This window comes from Hypomesus nipponensis, chromosome 20 (assembly GCF_054491055.1).
Source record: "Hypomesus nipponensis isolate SF chromosome 20, ASM5449105v1, whole genome shotgun sequence".
Classification (NCBI taxonomy): Eukaryota; Metazoa; Chordata; class Actinopteri; order Osmeriformes; family Osmeridae; genus Hypomesus; species Hypomesus nipponensis.
In genome coordinates, this window is record NC_140380.1 from 240,001 (window position 1) to 242,500 (window position 2,500).

Sequence of the window (2,500 nt, forward strand, 5' to 3'; positions counted from 1 at the left end):
AGAGACTACCTTGCATTGTCAATTGCTAAATCTGTATATGAATAAGTAGCCTATGGTTGTCAACTTATTTCGTACGGCCATACCAGCCTGGCAACGCCCGATCTCGTCTGATCTCGGAAGCTAAGCAGGGTCGGGCCTGGTTAGTACTTGGATGGGAGACCGCCTGGGAATACCAGGTGCTGTATGCTCTTTTGCTCATTCACTTAGAAACTGAAATCTTGCAATATGCACAAGTAGTCCTTCATGAAAGGGGCTGGAAGCTGTTTTCATTTTGACACGAGAGAGAGAGAGAGACCACCTTGCATTGTCAATTGCTAAATCTGTATATGGATAAGTAGCCTATGGTTGTCAACTTATTTCGTACGGCCATACCAGCCTGGCAACGCCCGATCTCGTCTGATCTCGGAAGCTAAGCAGGGTCGGGCCTGGTTAGTACTTGGATGGGAGACCGCCTGGGAATACCAGGTGCTGTATGCTCTTTTGCTCATTCACTTAGAAACTGACATCTTGCAATATGCACAAGTAGTCCTTCATGAAAGGGGCTGGAAGCTGTTTTCATTTTGACACGAGAGAGAGAGAGAGAGAGATAGAGAGAGACTACCTTGCATTGTCAATTGCTAAATCTGTATATGGATAAGTAGCCTATGGTTGTCAACTTTTGTACGGCCATACCAGCCTGGCAACGCCCGATCTCGTCTGATCTCGGAAGCTAAGCAGGGTCGGGCCTGGTTAGTACTTGGATGGGAGACCGCCTGGGAATACCAGGTGCTGTATGCTCTTTTGCTCATTCACTTAGAAACTGAAATCTTGCAATATGCACAAGTAGTCCTTCATGAAAGGGGCTGGAAGCTGTTTTCATTTTGACACGAGAGAGAGAGAGAGAGACCACCTTGCATTGTCAATTGCTAAATCTGTATATGGATAAGTAGCCTATGGTTGTCAACTTATTTCGTACGGCCATACCAGCCTGGCAACGCCCGATCTCGTCTGATCTCGGAAGCTAAGCAGGGTCGGGCCTGGTTAGTACTTGGATGGGAGACCGCCTGGGAATACCAGGTGCTGTATGCTCTTTTGCTCATTCACTTAGAAACTGACATCTTGCAATATGTACAAGTAGTCCTTCATGAAAGGGGCTGGAAGCTGTTTTCATTTTGACACGAGAGAGAGAGAGAGAGAGAGAGAGAGACTACCTTGCATTGTCAATTGCTAAATCTGTATATGGATAAGTAGCCTATGGTTGTCAACTTATTTCGTACGGCCATACCAGCCTGGCAACGCCCGATCTCGTCTGATCTCGGAAGCTAAGCAGGGTCGGGCCTGGTTAGTACTTGGATGGGAGACCGCCTGGGAATACCAGGTGCTGTATGCTCTTTTGCTCATTCACTTAGAAACTGACATCTTGCAATATGCACAAGTAGTCCTTCATGAAAGGGGCTGGAAGCTGTTTTCATTTTGACACGAGAGAGAGAGAGAGAGAGAGAGAGAGACTACCTTGCATTGTCAATTGCTAAATCTGTATATGGATAAGTAGCCTATGGTTGTCAACTTATTTCGTACGGCCATACCAGCCTGGCAACGCCCGATCTCGTCTGATCTCGGAAGCTAAGCAGGGTCGGGCCTGGTTAGTACTTGGATGGGAGACCGCCTGGGAATACCAGGTGCTGTATGCTCTTTTGCTCATTCACTTAGAAACTGACATCTTGCAATATGCACAAGTAGTCCTTCATGAAAGGGGCTGGAAGCTGTTTTCATTTTGACACGAGAGAGAGAGAGAGAGAGATAGAGAGAGACTACCTTGCATTGTCAATTGCTAAATCTGTATATGGATAAGTAGCCTATGGTTGTCAACTTATTTCGTACGGCCATACCAGCCTGGCAACGCCCGATCTCGTCTGATCTCGGAAGCTAAGCAGGGTCGGGCCTGGTTAGTACTTGGATGGGAGACCGCCTGGGAATACCAGGTGCTGTATGCTCTTTTGCTCATTCACTTAGAAACTGAAATCTTGCAATATGCACAAGTAGTCCTTCATGAAAGGGGCTGGAAGCTGTTTTCATTTTGACACGAGAGAGAGAGAGAGAGAGAGACCACCTTGCATTGTCAATTGCTAAATCTGTATATGGATAAGTAGCCTATGGTTGTCAACTTATTTCGTACGGCCATACCAGCCTGGCAACGCCCGATCTCGTCTGATCTCGGAAGCTAAGCAGGGTCGGGCCTGGTTAGTACTTGGATGGGAGACCGCCTGGGAATACCAGGTGCTGTATGCTCTTTTGCTCATTCACTTAGAAACTAACATCTTGCAATATGCACAAGTAGTCCTTCATGAAAGGGGCTGGAAGCTGTTTTCATTTTGACACGAGAGAGAGAGAGAGAGAGAGAGAGAGAGAGAGAGACTACCTTGCATTGTCAATTGCTAAATCTGTATATGGATAAGTAGCCTATGGTTGTCAACTTATTTCGTACGGCCATACCAGCCTGGCAACGCCCGATCTCGTCTGA

At 46.9% G+C, this 2,500-nt stretch overlaps 9 non-coding genes across 9 annotated transcripts in view; all 9 read left to right on the forward strand.

Moving 5' to 3' along the window:
- Positions 1-69: 69 nt before the first annotated feature.
- Positions 70-188, forward strand: LOC146238880 (5S ribosomal RNA). Its single transcript, XR_014735359.1, has one exon. It is a non-coding gene; the product is annotated as a 5S ribosomal RNA (ribosomal RNA).
- A 170-nt stretch (positions 189-358) lies between these two features.
- Positions 359-477, forward strand: LOC146238881 (5S ribosomal RNA). Its single transcript, XR_014735360.1, has one exon. It is a non-coding gene; the product is annotated as a 5S ribosomal RNA (ribosomal RNA).
- Positions 478-658: 181 nt separating this feature from the next.
- On the forward strand, positions 659-777 carry LOC146238882 (5S ribosomal RNA). Its single transcript, XR_014739566.1, has one exon. It is a non-coding gene; the product is annotated as a 5S ribosomal RNA (ribosomal RNA).
- Positions 778-949: 172 nt separating this feature from the next.
- On the forward strand, positions 950-1,068 carry LOC146238883 (5S ribosomal RNA). Its single transcript, XR_014735361.1, has one exon. It is a non-coding gene; the product is annotated as a 5S ribosomal RNA (ribosomal RNA).
- A 182-nt stretch (positions 1,069-1,250) lies between these two features.
- LOC146238884 (5S ribosomal RNA) lies at positions 1,251-1,369 on the forward strand. The gene has a single exon (XR_014735364.1). It is a non-coding gene; the product is annotated as a 5S ribosomal RNA (ribosomal RNA).
- A 182-nt stretch (positions 1,370-1,551) lies between these two features.
- LOC146238885 (5S ribosomal RNA) lies at positions 1,552-1,670 on the forward strand. The gene has a single exon (XR_014735365.1). It is a non-coding gene; the product is annotated as a 5S ribosomal RNA (ribosomal RNA).
- A 184-nt stretch (positions 1,671-1,854) lies between these two features.
- Positions 1,855-1,973, forward strand: LOC146238886 (5S ribosomal RNA). Its single transcript, XR_014735366.1, has one exon. It is a non-coding gene; the product is annotated as a 5S ribosomal RNA (ribosomal RNA).
- Positions 1,974-2,149: 176 nt separating this feature from the next.
- Positions 2,150-2,268, forward strand: LOC146238887 (5S ribosomal RNA). Its single transcript, XR_014735367.1, has one exon. It is a non-coding gene; the product is annotated as a 5S ribosomal RNA (ribosomal RNA).
- Positions 2,269-2,458: 190 nt separating this feature from the next.
- The window catches only part of LOC146238888 (5S ribosomal RNA), a 119-nt gene continuing 77 nt past the window's right edge, over positions 2,459-2,500 (forward strand). Inside the window, exon 1 of the ribosomal RNA XR_014735368.1 lies at positions 2,459-2,500. This exon is cut by the window's right edge and continues 77 nt beyond it. This is a non-coding gene — a ribosomal RNA (5S ribosomal RNA).